This window comes from Chanodichthys erythropterus, chromosome 17, assembly GCF_024489055.1.
Source record: "Chanodichthys erythropterus isolate Z2021 chromosome 17, ASM2448905v1, whole genome shotgun sequence".
In the NCBI taxonomy this organism is placed as follows: domain Eukaryota; kingdom Metazoa; phylum Chordata; class Actinopteri; order Cypriniformes; family Xenocyprididae; genus Chanodichthys; species Chanodichthys erythropterus.
This window is the reverse complement of record NC_090237.1, coordinates 25,512,935-25,533,610: the sequence shown is the minus strand read 5'-3', so window position 1 is coordinate 25,533,610 and position 20,676 is coordinate 25,512,935. Positions and strand designations below refer to the sequence as shown.

Sequence of the window (20,676 nt, the reverse complement as noted above, 5' to 3'; positions counted from 1 at the left end):
ATGTAATGCAACCAGTCACAGTTTGTTTTGTTCCACATTGTTTAGGGGCATGAAAATAAAGTCAATGTCCCTACAATAACAGGCCGGCATGCATCTAATTAATTATTCATTCAAGAACGTTGTGCAAGTTTAGTGCAACAATGGAGCCGCGAACTTCACATACTTTTGAAAATCCAGCGTTTCGTTGCTCCTGGTAAGCTCTCGTTGTCACAGTTGTAAACATGACGGCGTTCTCCTTCCACAAGGGGGTTTGGCATCATGGCACACACGTCTCCCGGCCGGACATCCTGTAAAATTCAACCAACCAGATGACGACTTTGAAAATCATAGAAGTGTTTTCAGTTAAGTATGTAACAGGCATCAGATGTTCAGCCAATGGTCCGTGGGCGTGACGTCTGAGGCTAGTTGCGCATAACCCATATTGCATATTTAAAGGGTTCACCCAAAAATGAAAATTATCCCTCAAGCCATCCTAGGTGTATATGACTAATTTCTTTCAGACAAACACAATCTGAGATATATTTAAAAATAGCCTGACTCTTTCAAGCTTTACAATGGTAGTGAATGCAGGGCGCGAAAAATAATCCATACGGCTCCTTAATAAAGGCCTTCTGAAACGAAGCGATGGGATTTTGTAAGAAAAATATCCATATTTAAAATGTTATAACTATAATAACTAGCTTACAGCAGACGGCCGTACGCATCGATTTGTTGCGGAAGAGTAACCTCTGATCCGATGAAATGTTAAACTTGGAAGCGCAGAGGATAGAGCAAAACAAAACAAAACTTTGGGCACAAAGTTTAGGGCTTTGGGCCCAAAACAAACTGTTTTGGGAATTTTTTGGGCTTTAAATTCACTGCCATTACAAAGCTTGGAAGAGCCAGGATATTTTTAAATATATCTCCAATTATGTTCGTCTGAAAGAAGATAGTCATATACACCTATGATGGCTTGAGGGTGAGTAAATCATTAATTTGTGGGTCAACCATCCCTTTAAATCTGGAGTATACAATGTAGTAAACATGCCATCATCCTAACATGTCACATGATCTGTATGGTGGATCCCTTTCAGGTTTCAACTGCCATGAAGGAGGCACCATCACAAAAGATTTAAGCAAAAGGCTGGCTACGAAAAAGTCAATGTATTATTTAGGGAAGCTTTTTCATGACTGTTACCATACTGGATTCATGGTTCTTAAGCCCAGGACCTGTTTTTTTTTTAAACGTACACTAGTGTACACGCACAGTCGAACGCACAGCCTTGCAAAGTATACTTCACTTGACTCATACGCATACACAGGCGTTCGATGTATGCGCAGTTTTGAACAATCTCTCACCACGAGTTACAATCCATGTAAACGTCTTTGTATTCTTTCATGCTACAGTTGTACAAATGAGGGTACTTTCTAACCTCTTCACACAATCATTTTCGCTGTAGCTTGCATGCGTTACAGTCTATTCTGTTTATGCAGTTTTTCTTTGACTACCTTGTGACGGCCCCAGGGCACGGTTGCCACCTTGTGAATAAAAAATGCACATGTGCGACTTGCGCGTACAAGTACGCGCGGTTACAAAAATCCGGTGGTGCATGTACAGTATCCGCGTTCTCTTCTGATGATGAAATTCGAGTCACGCGCACTATGCTGAGCCTTGCGTACGCGCAAAAAGTGAACTATACTTTGGGCTTTATTCTAGAAGAATGTATGTCAACGATGACAAAAGGTCATAAATATTTGCATGTTTTGTTTACATATTTATCTATATGGACAGATTTGGTTGCATTTTTCTGACTTTTAATTTGTTGACATTTTGTAGAGTCAGTACTCAAACTTCACAAAAAATGTGCCATGGTACATTTCAAAGTACCTTAGCTTTACCAACATTTAATGTTGGTAAAGCTAAGGTACTTTGAAATATACCATTTGTCCGCACCTCACTGTTGAAATTACTGAAACAAATTTGTTTCAGTAATTTCAACAGTGAGGTGTGGACAAACCATCATCCTTTATACGCATATAAAAACACGCCTTTACAAACAACTCATTGGTAAACAAGCCAACAACTGTGTCCCATAATATCAAGCAGACACTGGCCCAAAGCTGTGGTCAAATTTGGCTGTTAAAACGACCGTCACGGTTACCGAAAAAGCACAAATGACTGTGGTTTATTCAAATGTCTACCATTAAAATCTCATGCAAAACTTCACGTCACTCGAAGTATGTGGTTGAATGGTGAGGAAAGTGAGTTGAAAAGTTGAAAAGAGGTCAGGGGAAAACAGGACCTGTGTAAGGTTCGATAATATCCGTGGTAATCTTGTTAAACAAGTCTTTCAATGGGGCTACAGATGTCCTCTTTCTGTTATCTTGTACGCTGAATTGTTCTCAGCTCTATTTGAATACTCTACGCCTGGAATAGACCTTTTTTATTCGTTTCGAGATTGAGAGCACATGGAAAAACACAGATTATCTTGGCTGGTTTTATTGTTCCTGCTTAGTGTATAATCTGTGCTTCTACATTTGTGACACCACAAGCCATTAAACCTCTCTCAAATTGTCTTTGACAAACCTTTTTACCACTTAGAAGCAATAAATCAGCCATTGTCTGCAAGCAAATACTACTTAGAAGCTACTAGATCCATTAACATAGTAGCTCCAGGAGTTTAGCTTGATTCAGTCTGTTTGCTTAGTGTCCGGCTACCTTGCTTGGCTTTATGGTAGGCTGTGTTTACTTATGGGAAATGGTTTGTGTTGTCTGAGTGGTTGTGACACTCACATGTTTGACAAGTGAAATGAGACCAAATGTGCTCCATGTAGCCGAAATGTCTTTGAAGCGCCGGCCTATGACATGTTTACCTATGAAAAAATCTTTATTGGCCCTCAGCCTTTAGCCATCGAAAGCTGTAGTGGTGAACATCAATCATTCACGAGGTAATTCAGGGGAACAACTCCACTGGAAAGGTGGACTGATATAACGATGACCATTTAAACTGTTTACAGTCACGTAAAATAAACAGAAGTTTCAAAAGTATTAACGCTTGAACAAATATTTAAGATGGCGAACATATTTTGTATCTCTGATATCTCATTCATAATCTATTATAGACGCAAAAATGAAAACATTTTTTGGTCACGCTTTATATAAGGTGTCTTTATCTACTTTGTACTTGCGGCAAAAAAAATCTTAGGTACAAAACACTTTTGAGATTGGTTGTGTTATAAGTACATTGTAAAAAAATGTATGTACAAAGTGCACTGTATCAAATTATTAAATTAAATCTTAATACACAGTGGTTAAAGACACTTAATATGAAGTGGGACCCATTACTGGTGAAATGATAAAAATGTATTTATAAATCATTTTTCAATGGTTACAGAATCCAATTTTAAAAAGAAAACATGTTGTGGCACTTTTCCATTGCATCTATCGCATATATAGAAACAGTCTGAATGCAGACCTGATTTACACACCTTTGATAATCGTATGTAGCGAGATGATCAAAGATGGGGGTAGTTGCTGCTGACTCTGGAAAGGATCACGGTGTTGGAACAATAATTGATGCTGAGCAGAAGCTGAACTCAGGCATTGCCACCGGTTGACACCCATTACATTGTTTGGCGCTGCTCACTTTGCAGGTTCACGGCAGATAAAAACACAAAAGGGGTCGGGCTTTTGGGAGAGATGTCTGCAAGTACGACAGTGATGAATCGCTCTTGATGTGTGCTCAGAAAGCAGTGAAATTGGGTTGTGGTGCCACGCTATAGCTTTGGGTCACATGCATCCGTGCTGGTTATAATCAGATGCTGGCAGACGGTGGGAGTCTGAAGTTAATCTGAAACGGGCTTCTGTCTTGATCAAAGTTCACGTCAAAAAAAAAAAAAAAAAAAGTCTAAACTTTTTTCTGTCTTGTTACTCTCGACTGGATTCTTTTTTGTTGAATTTGTGATTGTCCACAAGTGTGAAATAATAATAAATTAAGAATGTCTTTTTGTGTACAATAATTTTACAAGGAGTCATTCATTAGCATATTGTGAATGATGATAGGGAAGACCTATCTATCTGTCTGTCTGTCTGTCTATCTATCTATCTATCTATCTATCTATCTATCTATCTATCTATCTATCTATCGTTCTATCGTTCTATCGTTCTATCGTTCTATCTATCTATCGGTCTATCTATCGGTCTATTTGTCTGTCTGTCTGTCTGTCTATCTACCATCTGTCTGTCCGTCTATCTATCTATCTATCTGTCTGTCCGTCTATCTATCTATCTATCTATCTATCTATCTATCTATTTGTCTGTCTGTCTGTCTATCTATCTATCATATGTCTATCTGTCTATCTATCTGTCTGTCTATCTATCCATCTATCTATCTATCTATCTATCTGTCTATCCGTCTGTCTATCTATCTATCTGTCTGTCTGTCTGTCTGTCTGTCTGTCTATCTATCTGTCTGTTTGTCTGTCTGTCTGTCTGTCTGTCTGTCTGTCTGTCTGTCTGTCTGTCTATCTGTCTGTCTGTCTCTATATCTGTCTATCATCTGTCTGTCTGTCTGTCTATCTATCTATCTATCTGTCTGTCTGTCTATCTATCGGTTTGTCTATATGTCTGTCTATCTATCTATCTATCTATCTATCTATCTATCTATCTATCTATCTATCTATCTGTCTGCCTGTCTCTCTCTCTCTATCTATCTGTTTGTCTGTCTGTCTTTCTATCTGTCTGTCTGTCTGTCTGTCTATCTATCTATCTATATATATATACACTGTATAGATTATTAGATAAAAGTTAACATGAATCACAGAAGCTAACATTGCACAGGATTTTATCACAGCTACTGTAACACTAGTTATGAAATTAAAATTGTATGACTGCAAAGAATTAACCTTTATAATTTAAAATGAACATTATTTAATTAAAGTATCTAGTTGAAGACTGCCCTTGTCTTGTTAGCTGATAAATATATTTTAGTTAAAAGGAGGTAACCCATTTAACATAATAATAAAGTAGGTACCACTTAGACTTTTGCTTTAAACACAAATTATTCATGATAGCTAAAAAAAAAATGAGTACCATAAAAATGTAATACTATTCAGTAATTTGAATTAGTATTAAAGGTATGTTATTATCATTTTATCACTTTTTATTTTTACAAAAATGTCCTAAAACATTGTTTTTTGTTGTTGTTGTTTTAAATACATTCAATATGATAGTGTTGTTTTTCTGTATGCAAATATTGTAATAGTACTATTACTTTTGGAACTATAAATGTATGTTATACATATAAATGTGTCTTGTATCAAAATATGGCACACTGACATCAGTGTAGTAGTCTATAAATAAAGGCAAATGTGAAAAGAAATCTTACAATTGTCCCCATTATCCCCCAATAGTAATAAGAGATGATTAAGAGGACAGATGTTGACAGTATTTTAGCGGTCACTTCCACTCTGCCAGCATTCAGTGCTATCGTTTTGTATACAAAACTGGTTAGTAAGCAATTTGACTCCCTGGTCAGTCAGGCTGCAACTGGCCTCTTCTGCCACGTGTCACACAGTGAAGCTGGCGAAAGGAAAGGCTCTTCACCTTCCACAATGTCGTTTGATCTCTGCCGTCCTGTCAGGCACAGACAGGTCCACATTACACTGTCCTCAGAGAGGTGGGCCAACCCATCTGTTACTAGAGAGAGAGAGAAAGCAAGAGAAAGAGAGAGAGCAGACAGAGACAAAAGGAAGGGGTTAAGCAGGGAGAAATCAATGAGAAGAGGTCCAAAAATATGATTCCCCTTGAGTGCTGTTTTGACGGAGGTGAACCTTTTTTAAAAGATGTGTCTTAAAATAAATACAGACATTCAACATGTTGATAATTATTCAAAAAAGTGCATATTTTGTTAATACGTTTATGCATGGAATGCTTAAACCTCATGTTCAAGGACCTTTTAATAGCTAAAAAAAAAAAAAAGAAAAAGAAAAAATGACGATGAGGCCCTCACAAAACTTGTGTCCGTTGAAAAACCTCCACATAATCAAAATGCCTTATTCCAATTAATTCATGAAAAATATATATAAAATTGCCTTTGTTCCTTGTGTTATTAGTACAATTAGAATGATATTAGAGTGATTTCTGAAGGATCATGACACTGAAAACTGGAGAAATGATGCTGAAAATTCAGCTTTGATTTTAAATTGTAATAATATTTCACAATATTACTGTGTTTAATGTATTTTTGATCCAATAAATGCAGCCTTGGTGAGACTTCTTTCAAAAACACCCATCATTTTGAATAGTAGTGTACATTTCAAACTTCCTATTATTATTTTTTTACTAAAACTGTTCAAAAAAGAGTGTACAGAAGCTTTAGAAAGTCACGACTGATTGTGTTTCAGTTGGTTTCATGTGCCTCATGATTGTGACAGCAAAGAACAAAAGATTTCCATAATCTACTGTTAAAAACAAGGAGCCACACAGCAGTCATGTCATCTTCACAGATGAAGTCTTGTCATCGCACTGCCTGGAAAATATACTAGTAGAGGTGAAGTCAAGACTAATGTTACTGAGGTAAATTTAGGCAGACACATTTATAACTCCTCTTGGCTCCTGAAATAGCCTTTAAAAAAGAAACCTAGAAATAGGCCCTCTGAATAATGACGTCTCTTTCTCTGCTTTGCTTAGTTTTTATACAGAAATTGGATCTCAACGTTAACGTATGGCCCCTGTGTCAAAACTGCTAAATAATGCATTTATTAAAATATACCTCAGCTCTTTAAGGACGATAATGGATGTACCTCTACCTTAAAGGCTGTAACCGTTATCCTGCAAGTCATTGTCCTTAAGTACATACAGCTTTCGTAATTCGAAAACACCTCCAAATAGAGGTAGCGAGAATAAAAGCACCATACATTCAGTCCTCGCCACATCTCGTAATTATATGGCAAAACACCCCGACACACGACAAACATTCATCGTTTGTAAAATGCTTTACTGACAATGGCTCCTTGCTAAACTTCTTGGTCATACTGATCCATGCAAAAAGACAAAGAGTGCATGTGGTCAAGGATGAATAAAAACCTTTGTGAAAACACATTTTTCTGTTGTGCATCTATGTACGAGGGATGCACGGTGTGTGTGTGTGCGTGCAAGTGTGTGTTGGGGTGCATGCATTTATTTATTTCTTTTCTGCCTTAAAAACAGATGGTTCCTTGTGCTGAACGGAAGTTGTGTTAACTCGGTTGGCTCGTGATTGGTGGCTGCCGTCCAACGGCAACACGGGTATCGGGGAGGGGTGTTAGTAGAAGTGCAGTTTGCCTACTTCAGATGTGCTGTGAACAGAAGGAAGTGGTACGTACTGTTGCGCCATGCTCCTCGTGTCTTAGCGATGCAGCACGGGCCACGATGGGCAACAACCCTCCAGCGCTCTTGTGAGTCCAGACATATGTAACTGTGTAAACACTGCGTTGGAAGAAAAGCTGGTGTTGTCGGCATCTTGTAGCGAAAGTCAGCCAAAGAGCTCGTCGTTAAGTCCTGCTGGGAAGAACATAGGGTGTTTATTTACTGCGCGCTCCAGACCAGTTGTGCCTCTCTGTGGTTTATTAGGCTAATATTTCAAGATAAGTATATAAGTGGTGTAACAATGTGGTAATGAGTAAAAGTAGTAACATTTTTACAAGGGTTTATGTCCTAGTTTTTCTCTTACAGGAAAACAGACTAAAAATATTACACTCAGGGGCATGTACAAATTTTTGTCTAATTAAACGCTCTTGAATAAGAATGTTCTTCCCCCAGTACCTTCAAGTTCTGACTAGTAATAGCAATAACTGCAATAAATTAAGGATATATATTAGTGTTGTCGTGATACTGGAATTTCTAACTTACCTTGAAAAAATTTATATTACCTCAAAAATGTATACCATTTTTTGATACCATGGGAAAAAAACTGCCATATTTACCACTATCTATCAGGTATTTTTAATATCATCTTATATTTTTTTAATAATTTGGGTAATTTTGCTGCAAAAGCAAAGGGAGGCTTTATTTGAAACTGAACTAAATTTACCAAAAAAAACTAAACAAAAAAAAAAAACAAGTAAACAAATAAATATATTAGAATAAAGAGACAAATGGCTTCAGGTTTTCAGGTGGGTCTAACAGTAGGCTAGTATTCAGGTAAGAAACACTACAGAAATTAAATAAAGAAAAAAAATAACACTGGATGGTCTTTATTATAAAAAATTAAATACAGATTAATGCTTACAATTAAAGTTACAAGATCAGTTTTCTTTTTGTCTTTTGATTAACATGACAGCAGCAGGTTTATTAGGCTGATGTCACTTTAAGAGATTATGCACGGATCCAATATATGGTTACACAACTGTCTGTGCTGTCTTTCTCAACTATTTATGCTCCCAAATTGTGTTTACCTGAATACTCGCCAAGACGGGAATTTCGGCATAATGTTGTGACCGTTTACACACAAAACGCCATGAAAACAACTCAATTTGGTACGAGCTGTTTGAGAGGCAGCTTTATGTGAGCACCACTTGTATAAGATCAGTGTTGTGTGTCTTTTGGTGTGAACACGAAACCTGCGGGAATGAGTAAAATTAAGCGCAATTTAAGCACCATTCAACCGGAGCGAATGAGACAAGTGATAGGAGGCGGGTGTGTGTCAAACTGTAAATTCTGTAAAAACTATAAATATATACATACATACATGGGCAACATTTGACTCTGATTTAGGGGGGACAAGAAAAAAAGGCTTTTTGTACCTGCATCAGCAAATTATTCGCAGAAGCAAATTTAAGTTTGCTTGTTAACTGTTTATTTATTCATTTATTTAATCATTTACTTAATTTTATTATCATTTGATTCGATTTGTTATTTGCAACTGGTGATAAAGAAAAATGCCATGTTGCAATATTGAAAATGTTTTCATTTTAAACCATGAAGGTGAGCTAGTGGGTGTCACACAAACAATGTGCAAACTTTGCGCGAGAGTTAGGTGGCTGAAGAATTCTCAAACGCCAGTCAATTATTCACTACAGAAAATGAAAGTAAAAACTGGCCAAAATTTTGACACACTGCATTAACATTGCATATAGAGACGATGAAAGATGAATCTATCTCTCATATTAAGAAAATCTCTGTTTTCTTAATATTTCTCTTATGGCCCATAGTGAGAAAAAAAATGAGTATTATACATATATACATGCACACACACACACTACCTCAAAAGTTGGCAAGACATATTTGAAAGAAGATTCCTGTGCTTGTGTCTCTTGTACAATTTAAAACAACTGTTTTCTATTATTTAATATATTTTAAAATGTAATTTATTCCTGTGATGGCAAAGCTGAATTTTCAGCATCATTTCAGTGTCACACGATCCTTCAGAAATCAATTTAATATGCTGATTTGCTGCTCAAGACATTTTACTGATTGCAAAACTTTGAACAGGTGTAGACACTGATAGGACCTGTTGCTTTGTTCAATTTACAGACATTTCCTTGTTCCTTTTCACCACTAGAGCATCAAATAACTTCACGATATCCTCAATATAAAATCACGTATGTTAGAAGCTGGGAGGAAACGAAAGCAAACCATCAAAAAACATTATTTTTGTCATTATGTAAAATAGCCATACTCTTCATCTTTTAGACATATGTAAACAATGCTAACAACAGCATTATGTTTTCAATTTTCCGCTGCTCTGCGCACAAGATTTGAAATCATTTATCTTGGATTCAAAACAATGGGATCCCTCCATATGGTTTTATTTGTGTGCATCTGGCTCAGCAAGCAGCATACAGTTACCATCCTATATTTCCAGCTTTATTCGCACCTAGCAATGAAAGCCAAATGTGAAAATTGAAGGCAGAAGGATCGTGTGACGGGATTAATTAGACAAGGCCAAGTGAAGTCACACTCTTCATGGCAACACACTTGAACCTTCAATTACGCACTGCACAAAGCAATTAAAAGCCTCCCTTTCTTGCTCTGTCCTATGGAGTCTACCTGTTACTGCTGTTTGCTTTCTCTGTAGGGTCCCCCCGGGGCACCAGGCAGACTCTAGGTCCAATCCGCAGGTCGGTAATTACAATTGATCAATTGTTGTCGGGAGGTGAAATGACTTGGTTGTTTTAGCCAGAGCTCAATTTGAGGTGTCCATTTTTAACGGGTTATTTATATGGCAGGTGGTTAGGAAAAGAAAAGAGAAGAGGGAGGAGGTAGAGCTAGAAGAAGAAATCAGGAGAGAGAAGACTATTTGGCAATTTCTAATCGCTGATAGATCTTGGCTTTTTCCTTTTCATTGTTTCTGGAGTCATTGGGTAGCTGGATGAACTCGGGACGTAATTGGCCAATTTTACACACTTTCAGCCGAAACTGTTCAATTTCTCTCTCTGAAATGTTTTATATACATTAAGCAATTTGAGTGTAACAACTTTTGTACAGAGGTTACACACTCAGATAAATGGATTTTTGCTGCTTAGTCATTTTTTTTATTAGAGTTAATGCAACACAATTTTAGAAATATTTCTGTCACAAATTAATTTTGTGCAATTTTGCATGCAGTTAACTGAAATTTGTAGAACAGAACCTAATCAATTTTAGTTGTGTTGACATGAATACATTTTGCTGGTCTGTACTGTTGTGTTTGCTCCTTTGCCCTCAGATTGCCATGATAATAATTTCCTTTAAATAATTAAAAAAAAAAAAAAAAAAGCCACGTTTAAAAAAAAAAAAACATTATTATTCATGACAAAATAAACTGGCTAGAACAAACCTGTTAAATAAATTAATTAGTGCCGTCAATCAATTAAAAAATTAACCAATTAATCATTTTTTTCTGTGATTAATCGCGATTAATCGCACCTAACGTTAAGTTTTTATATATTTTTATATTGCAATAATTTCACATTTAATCTACAAATTTGTATAAAAACAACATAAAGACAGTATATTTTAAATATTTGATCTACTTCAGTTTTCACTGCATAAATTATAAATTAAATATAGATTAATCCTTATTATATAATAAGCTTATATAAGCTATAAAAGTTATTCAGATAAGAGCAGTGAGTGATTTACTCTTTTTCTTTTGTTGTTTGATTTACCTTAATGACAGACTGCGACAGGTTTATTACGCTGCTGTCACTTTAAGACCTGACGCACATGACGTGGATCTGACACGCATCTCATTTCCTCACAACTCTTTACGTTCATTTAAAACTTTATTTAACTCAATTAAGACTGTGCTTGCAAGGATACTCAACAAAAGAGGCATCATTTTGTGTGATTTTGTGCGGCTTTCTGTGCGCGTGAGTCGTGTGTCTGTCACAAAGACAGGAGATTCACAGTGTGCCAGTACCGCTCTCTTTTGTGACTTGACGCGCTTTAATTGTTATTCATGCAAAAAGCATTTAAGACCAGAAAGGATGATTGAAAAAATACTGCGTTAAATATTACTAAATTAATTAAATTAATTGCATGCGCTAATGCATTAATTTTGAAAGCCCTAAAATTACTTGAATTTTTAAACATAATTGTTATATTTAAAAAAAAATTCAAAATAACTATTTTATATAGCCTATAAATAATAATAATAAAAAATAGACTTAATAGTAAATAAATGAAATAAAAAGAGCTTTTTTAGGTTTTGATTGTCGTAGGTCGACACCTTTTAATATCGCCATCTTAACTTTGTTAAAAAGTGGGACAAGGGTAGTGCTGTAAGTGCCAGCTAGACTCAAAAATTTCAAGAGGTCATCTAAATAACATCAAAAACCCATCACCATCTGAAAATCACAGAAGAAACAGCAGTAAACAGACTCATGGGTAGATCGCCAAATCCATATTGCACTTCCAGGAAAACATCTTACATTATAAAGCCATATCTGTTGTATTGCAACGACCATACTGCACTTCCCAGAAAACGCTCAATTACAGTATAATGCCGTATCTGCTCTAACAGAGAGTATCATTAATCTCATAATGATCTGACTGTGGTGGCTGACGCGGAGCGTATATTTCTCTCCAGCACACAGGCAGTCCTTTCACATGGATCAGCCCGCTTTGCTCTTTTCCAGCCTCTGGGACGTCACCTCTTGGCACTGCTCGTATTTATATTGGACATTTGATTGATTTAGATTTATTTGACCATTTTCATTCAGTCACGCTGTCCCTCAGCCGTCAGTAAACGTTGTGTTAGGCCACGATATTGTTTTCTATATGACAGGCGCAGAGCTGAGACTCTTTATCTTTGTTTCTCTCTCTCTCTACCTAGCGTACTTGTCCTTAAGCGATCTTTAGCCTGAAGCTGTTTGCGAAAACTCAACCCACAACAAACAGAATGCTGCACAGAAAGATCTGCCTCACTTCCTTAAAGCTGTTGTGTCTCCTGTGGTTTCATCAGTTCTGGAGCTCAAGCCAAATCCTCCACATTTCAGCCTGAGAAGATGCTGTTTGCACCGTTTCCCATTTACAGTCCAGATTTTTCTCAGGAAAAAAAAAAAAAAAATGTTTGTTTTTGATTGCATTTCCACCGGGATACGTCGAACGTAATTACAAAATCCCATCTTACCAAATGAGGTTTTACAGTACCAACACAGTACCAAAACTGTTCATCATACAAAAGTAAACAAAAATAAAAAAAAAGTAAAATTTATTATAATGATCATGGCCCAAAAATATTCAAAATTATGAACAATATAAGCTAAATAAAAAAGCAAAATCGACCATTTGGCAAATGCATAAACAACAAAAGTGTGATTTATAGCCTATAGGTATGGTCACATTAGCAAAATTTTGCAGGCAAAAAATGAATGAAGCGATGTATGATGCACAGCTCACAAAAAGTCACTTTCAAACCAAGCAGCTTTCTGTTGGTCAACATGGCAAACTCATGTGAAAAACCTGTGAGAAATCACCCTCATGAGTAATTCCCGATCACATGAGTTCCTATTGAAATGACTGTATTTCGCCTGCGAAAGCTCAACCGTATAGGCATACCTTCACACATGGATCAAACACTGGGCTAAATATTGTAGCAGTATTAGCCACTTTAGCAAGTTAAAAGTAAATTTGTGTCAAAATAGCATAGATGCATAGCTTTTGACATACACAACAAAAGATATGTGTTTTTGCCTCACAGCTGCTGCAATGATATGGTTGCTTGCATTTTATTATTAGCATTTAGCAATAGCAATAGCAGAAAACAGTCTATTGATCTGCCACTCATGGCAACCTATTTTTGGGCAATGACCCATCAGTAAAAAAAAAAACTAAACAGAAAATACCACTTTGGGCCACTAGATATGTCTCGCAGCATTTTCAGAGAAAATTAAAGTCCACTTGAATATGCTAAACACAAATGTTGTATGCTAATATTCATGAGGACGTAACAACCACACTTAGCATTTCTTCTAGCCAGTAGCTATAAAACTACATCCTGAAAGCATTTAATTCCCAAAATGCACACTTATTTCATGGGACCAGGTACGTATCCTCTCTAGACTGAAGAATTCAGATGTCTCGGGCTCAGCCTCCATGATGTGGCCCCGGGTAATGAAGTTAGTCTTGTTTGAAAAACAGACTCTAGCTTGAGCAATACTTGCTTTAATTCTCATTGAGGCAGCAAATTGACAGACCTCCCTTAAGATCTTGACAGGTAATGAAGATTTAATGTCAGAATTATGATCGTTAAAAACAAATGACTGATTCTTAGGGCAGATGATAAGCTATTAATTTAACCTTCTCTTCCTGTAATAATGCTGGACAGTCTGCCAGTTATTAGATCATAATTAGCTTGTGCAATTTGCATGGAACCAGAGAAGCATGTAGCCAGGCTGTTGTGTCTCAATATTTCTCCAGGGCTCTGTAGTAAAATGTGCTCATATATCATGATCTGTTAAAAAAACGTATGGCCCAAAACAGCAATAGTTGTGGTTGGTCTATGTGGAACTAGAAAAGATAAAACGCTGATTAAGCGTGTTTGCGCGCGCGTGTATCTCTGGGTGAGCGTGTGTACTGTAGCTCTCCAAGTGGCAGCCGGCCATATGGAAGCATGCTGAAATGAACTGGCCAGCACTTTGTTGTGACAATATGGCCAAGCAAACATCAAAGTTTACACTAACGCTCTGATTAACAGTGATTTTCTACATGAAAAGTGCTTTTATTCTAACTAATTATTTTAGTTAGGAACAAATTTCATGGTTGTGTCCCCAACTGATCGGTTTCTCTTTGCCTGCATCTTTGTTCGTGGGAGTGATGTTTGTGCCAAAATGTTTCTGTGCGGCCCTGAGATTTCATTATTAATCCATATGAATGCTATTTGTATCCATACAGATACATACAGGCTTGTTTAACTAAAACTAAAATTCCAAGAGAAAAAAATAAATAAAAATAAAATCTAAAAAGGGGGCGGGGGGGGGGGCTCAAGAAAGCTAAACTAAAATACATTGTATGAGAATAATTCACCTCAAGGAAGTGTATCTTTTTTTTTATTTTTGGAAAATCTGGACATTTTATGTGTATTACAATATATATATATATATATATATATATATATATATATATATATATATATATATATATATATTTAATTTTTTTTATTTTTTTTAATGTCGGGCCATATTTATTTATTTATTTGGGCCATAACTATGACATTAAATCTTCATTACCTGTATATATATCTCTGTATATATATATATATATATATATATATATATATACAGAAAGAAAAAGACTGGATTTTGTTTCCCTGTCTAGTCTTTAGAAATACCGATTTGGATTAAAAAAATTAAACAATTAAAAAAAAAAAAAAAAACAGAAAACTAAGAAAATAAATTAAAATTTATTTTCATGATCTAAAAAATATTTCCAATATTTGCATAAAACATAAAACCAGGTTAATGATTATTACTTTTCCCTAACAAAGACTACAAATGTGCTTTATGATTCATAAAGTATTTTCTTTTATATATAAATGCAGTCTCCTTAAGAACACTAAAGTATACAGGAAACTTTTAACTAAACTAAAACTAACATAAACAGTGTAAAAATTAAATTGATCATTGAAAATGAAACAGATATGAAATTCAAATTTAAAATTCAAAACTATAATAACTTAAATTACAGTGAAGCCCCTTTTCTCAGAAATGCCACTTGGTTTGATATTTTTGTTATATAATGCAATGCCATTCAAGCATTTTAAATTGTTTTTTTTTTTTCTTCCTCCCAAATACTTTTAGGGCCATATAACTGATCTTTTTGATTGCAGTGTTTCAATGCATGTGTATGCACTAACGAGTGTGCGCATATGTGAGTGTGTCCTGTGCCAGCGCTGTGCTAAGAATCTGCTCCCTCAGCGGTTTTCTCTCTCTCTCTCTCACACACACACACACACACACACCAAAACGAGTCGCACTCCTGGCGCTCTCCCCCAGCGCCTCGCGGTTCTGCTCCAGGTTCTACCCGTCCACCAACCTATTAATAGGCAACATATTTACTTTTTGCAGCATGCGCTCGCTGTGTCATTCTCCAGTATCTTACCCTTCCACTGGAGCGAACAAGTGCACTTCTACGAGAGGAAGTCACCACTGTGGCAGAGGTGTTGTGGCACCCAGGCGTGCCCAGCCCCCGTCTCCATCTCCTATGGGTGAGAAATAAGAAGCTGAGAACTCAGTACACATACTGGCATGTCATAGCCATAAGCCCCCCCTGTTTTGAACATGCCACTTCTTGTAATTAAATGCACTTGCTGTTTTTTTTTTTCTTCCTGTCACAGCAGGAATTATACTATTGCAACTTCACCAAATATGGCTAATTATAAAGAAGATGTTACAGCACTTTATGAGGCATAACAAGGTGATAACCCATCTTTGAAGCTGGAAGTGAACTTTATCACCAAGACTGTCTGTACATGTGTCAGCTGTATGCTGACAGATTTGTAAACTGGGAAAGCAAGAGGTGATTGGTTTCAATACTAAATTTGGAGCGACAAAAACTAACTGAAGTTTTAAAACTAATTACAGAATGTTAATAAAAAAACGTTGATGGGAGAATGAAAGCTTAAAGACATCTGGCCTGTTTCAGAATAACAGTTAAAAATGGAGTTACAGATCTAAAAACTTAATACGGGGTCGGTAAGACTTTTACATTTTTTTTGAAAGAGGTCTCTTATACTCACCAAGGCTGCATTTATTTGATCAAAAATAAAATAAAAACAGTAATGTTAAGAAATATCATCATTACTGCATTCTTCAGTGTCACATGATCCTTCAGAAATCATTGTAATATGCAGATTTGCTGCTCAAGAAACAGTTCTTATTATCAGTTAGAAACAGATGTGCTGCTTATTTTTGTGCTTAATTCAGGATTCTTTAATGAGTAGAAAGTTCAAAAGAACAGCATTTGAAATTTATCTGAAATATAAATTTGTAACATTATGAATGTCTTTACTGTCCCTTTTGATCAATTTAATGCATCCTTACTGAATAAAAGTATTCATTCCTTTAAAAACCTAAAATTCTGTCATTATTTAATCACTTTCACGTCATTCCAAATTGTCCTTCCATTGTTTTTTCTGTAATGGAAATCAAAAGGAGATTTGTGTGTGTGTGTGTAAATTGTTCACACAGCACTTTTAGATGCACTTTTGTTGCAGAATGATAAAAGTATCCCATAGAAAGCATACTTCAACTCTTTTGAAGCTATATGAAAGCTTTGTGTTAGAAACAGGCTGAAATTTAAGTTGTTATACACAGACAATGTTCCCTTCTCAAATCTCATGGTCACCAACTGATGTTGAAATGATCTGCGCAAAGATTCTCGAGAAAATCCATTACTGTGTTCCATGAATAAAACAGCATACATGTATGGAAAGACGTGAGTGTGTAAATAATGGCAGTTTTCATATTGGGATGAACTATTCATTTTACATTAATCTGCCAAACGCACCAAACTGTTACAGAGCATCTGTATGGCCAAGAAAGATACAATCGCAAAACTTTCCCACTCCTGCGAACATAATTCCTATGAGTGTTTTCTCGGCAGTGCAGAGAGTCATTGTTTAAAATAGCATTGGTGACAGCACTGAGCGCCGTGTCCTGTTGATTGGAGCGCTGATGGCCCACCGTTTGTCAGCGCTCTCTAAAGCCTCATCGGCAAACAGCAGGGCTCCCTGATTATTTAATTGCTTGTAAGAAGCTCATTAAGGCCTCCTATCCATCATAAGTTGTGCAGTGAGGAAGATCTGTGAGAGAAGAGAGAGAGGAAGATTAACACAGCCCACTCCGTCCCTCGTCTAGACTGAGTTTTCAACCTGAACATTTCACATGAAGCACTTATAGCATCTTACAGCATAACATCTTCATAAGTGCGACTGTAATATTTCACCAATGTTGCATGTCTATGTAAGCGCATATTTCAAATGTAAAGAAAACACGCATGTTACGGTGACAGAGAGAAATAATGCTGGATTTTGAATCGTGAGCTGGAAATGCTCAATGCATCTGGCCGGTTGCCAGTTGTACAAATGCAAGTATGTCTTTTGAATATTTTCTTTTACCCACAATAATTTTAATTTGCATTGACCACAGTTTTAACTTCCTAAAATGGCTGACTGGAAATATGTAAATAATTTCATAAGTTTGCTCACAGGTGCTCATGCTTGGATATGCACTGGTCCCGACTAAAAAAAGTTCCCAAGATGCCACTAGGTATGCAAGATGATATTAAAAAATGTACACATATACATGTATAACATTTCTTTTTCCATGCATAGGCTATAAAAATCCCAACTGGGACAAATCGATACAAATAGAAGGCGTATAAACCTTCAGTATATGGTGTAATGCATTTCACAAAGTTTAAACTTGCATGTAAACAGGTGCAGAATACGCTCTGGATGCTTGGCATATTAATTGCCGATCATTTGCAAAACGGGGTGGAAAAAAGTCTTTTGCCAAAAGCACGTCTTGCAAGCTTCCAGCTGGGATCGTCAGGGGCAGGCTTGTTGGCATCGTGGCAGCATATGTTTGGTGCCAAGAACACCAACGATTTGCATTTTCTTTATATCAATTTTACAAAGCCGAAATGCTCTCTCTTGTGTAAAAATGATCGGGATTTGAGTGTTGCAATTAATCACAAGTGAAATATATTTGCCGATGAAAAGCCCTAATTCTAGTCGAGATTTTTTTTTTTTTTTTTGCCTATGAGAAAGAGAGAGCAATCAGTTACTTGCATTACATCTGCACTGAGCTCGCAGGCGCACTGTGATGAATGTGCCTTTAAGGCTGTATAGTTTGGCTTCATTTAGACTGGCTTGAAAGATAGAAAGAAAAATAGCACTGTGGTGTATGTGGGGTACTGCAAACACAATCAGTCATTCGTGGGGTAAAGCAAAAAAAAAAAAAAGCAGTTCCTTTGTCTCAAAGACTAAAATGCATGTTTTCTCCTAAAGCCACAGCTGAATAGGGGATGGCAAAAGGCCACATTTTGACTAAGAAACTTGAGTGCTGCCTACAGAACTTTTGTGGTTTTGAAGCTGAAAATTGTTCTGGAGCATCTCTGAATGAATTCAAAGGGCGCAGACATTATCCAGATTGCAGATTTTGTTGCTTTTTATATAGCATTTAAGTGGCAATCATCAAATCATTTTGAACATATATGTAAATTAACTGAAAGTCAATTGGAATGGTTTTTGAATTTTTTAAAAGCATTTATTTCAAGATAAAGTACACAATACTGTGTCAAAATGCACTCAGCCTGTGAAAAATGCCACTCAAACTGACTTTTCTGCAAGTTTTTATGGTAAAAAAAAAAAAAAAAAAAAAAAAAAAAAAACGTTTGCCTGTAAGAGTTGTCACTTTTTCACCTCATACAGTTTCCTGTTAACTATTGAACACGTTAAATTCCAAATCAATTTTTTAAAATTCTGCTGACTGGTCAAGATAATGTTATCTAGCTTGCATAGATGAGGTTTTCATAAATTCTAAATTATAAAAATGACTCATGACTTGTAAAAACATTATTAATTGTAACATATATATATATATATATATATATATATATATATATATATATATATATATATATATATATATATATATATATATATATATATATATATATAAATAAATAAAAAATAATTAAAAAAAAAAAATCAAAAGTACTGGCCCAACTACGCCAACAGAAAATATTCTTTGTTGGGCTTTTTTATTAAGTTTTTTTTTTTTTTTTTTTTTGAGTGCTTAAGCTGTGATAGGGATGTATGTCAATCAAGTGGTTGTGAGACTGGGGACTACACATTTTCATCTTCCATTTTGACAGTACAATCTATGAAGTACCCTAAAATGATCCACATCGACGAGAAGAACCCTCAAACTTCGCCGAAAGGTTCAGCGTTGAAGTTAAGAGTTTGTCTAATTAAGCACGTTGTTTGCAATGGGCTGTATAATGTCTCAACTGAACTCCCAAGGTAACAAGAAGATACACTCACAATAAACAATAATTAATGTCCCTAAAAAGAAAAACTTTAAATAATGACCCACAACTCAACGCTCAACTTTTTCCCCTTACACCTTGCGTTTTCAAGTTTAATGGGCAAAATCGAGAACGTTTTTTTCTTCATCTTCTTCTTAGGATAATGATTTACAAAATGCCTCTCATCAAAGAATTCATTAACAAAGAACATTAATTAAAAAATAAATGAGTAAACATCAATATCAAAACCTCAGCACTGTGGAAGTGAATACATTATGTGTGGTAATGATGTTTGAAAGGGATCCTAACACCTCAGTGGGACTCTTTTAAACCCCTTACCTCTCAGGCAGTTGCTTATTTTGCAATCCTTTGTTGTTAAACAACAAAGAGAATGGGCTCTCATAATGTTATATTAATCAGCGGATTAATATTTCAATTTGATTTTCTTTATAGTTGAGGTGCTGTTGGCATTTCCATTTTCCCTCCATATGTGCAGCGGTGTTAAGTAGTATCATTACCATTTCTACCTGGGGGTTCTGGAGATAACAGGCAGCCGTGATAGCTCTATTCGACGCAGCGAGAGCAGCGCTGGGTAGCACCTCATGCATTTTTAACGGCGCTGTTTGCTGCCGCTCTGCTGCCATTCTTTTATAACGCGCCGCGCAAACAGCTGAGTCACAGACTTTGTGCTTTGCGCAACATCTAATTGGAACCGAGAGCCTCGATAAAGACGCTGGGCCTCCACACTTAATCTGTGACGACCAACGCATATAAAGGTAGACGATCAAGACCAGGGAAAAGTACCACAACAATAAGAATATTTACCAATGACGTGACGTTAAAGGTATAGTTCAGCCAAAAAGGAAAGACATACACTGCTCTTTTCCCTTAGTGAACAACGAATAGATTTAAAGCAGGATTTTCAGTGAATAATGACTTGAATTTCTCAAAAAATTTACACAAAGCTATTATTTCATATGGCTTCACAAAACTGCTTTTATCAGCCTTTTTGGAGCTTGACAGTTCCAGTCCTATTCACTTTCAATGCATGGAAAAGAGCAGCTCAAGCATTTGCATCAAGCATCTTATTTGATGAGTAATACAGGTTTGTATGGAAGCTTGTTTTTCTGCCACATAATAAAAAACATGTAACTGTGACTTTTTAATCTGTCGTTTTTTTTCTCGCAATTGGGAGTTTA

The 20,676-nt window shown here is 36.1% G+C and overlaps 1 long non-coding RNA gene across 1 annotated transcript in view; it reads right to left on the bottom strand.

Moving 5' to 3' along the window:
* The window catches only part of LOC137004463 (uncharacterized), a 58,765-nt gene extending 53,088 nt beyond the window's left edge, over positions 1 to 5,677 (bottom strand). The window contains exons 1-2 of the long non-coding RNA XR_010892135.1: positions 5,585 to 5,677; positions 164 to 287 (exon numbers count right to left, since the gene is read on the bottom strand). This is a non-coding gene — a long non-coding RNA (uncharacterized lncRNA). The remainder of the gene's footprint in view (positions 1 to 163; positions 288 to 5,584) is intronic.
* Positions 5,678 to 20,676: the final 14,999 nt, after the last annotated feature.